A 555-nucleotide genomic window follows, 5' to 3' on the forward strand; every position below is an offset into this window, starting at 1 on the left:
TAAATATATTAATTTAATATATATATTTATTAAAATATATTATATATATATATTAATTATAATTTTTTAAATTTTATTTTTATATATATTTATATATTATAATTATTTAATTATATATTTTTTATGTGTGGGGGTGTGTGTTGTGTTGTGTGTGTGGTGTGTATATATTATTATCTTTATTATTTTTAAAATATTTTTTATTATTTTATATTCCCCTTTATTTTTTTATTTATATTAAATTTTTATTATCTATTGTTTATATAGTTATATATGTTTATATAAATTTTAATATTTATTTTATATATAAGAGAGAGAAGGAAAGAGAGGAGGAGGGGGGGGAAAAGAGAGAAAATTTCCCCACACACAAAAAACGTGGCGTGTGTGTCTGACAAAAAAATAAATTCTACAGATGAATAGAAAATAGGGATGGAAAGCGAAATACAGTTACAAAAGCGAAGGAAGGTACGTAAGGGAAAATACACAGAAAAAGGAAATGAGGGGGTGCGGTCCTAGGGGAAGGAGGGAAAAATGAAGGGAGGGGGAGTGGAAAAGTTG

Source organism: Penaeus monodon, chromosome 30 (genome assembly GCF_015228065.2).
Source record: "Penaeus monodon isolate SGIC_2016 chromosome 30, NSTDA_Pmon_1, whole genome shotgun sequence".
NCBI lineage: Eukaryota > Metazoa > Arthropoda > Malacostraca > Decapoda > Penaeidae > Penaeus > Penaeus monodon.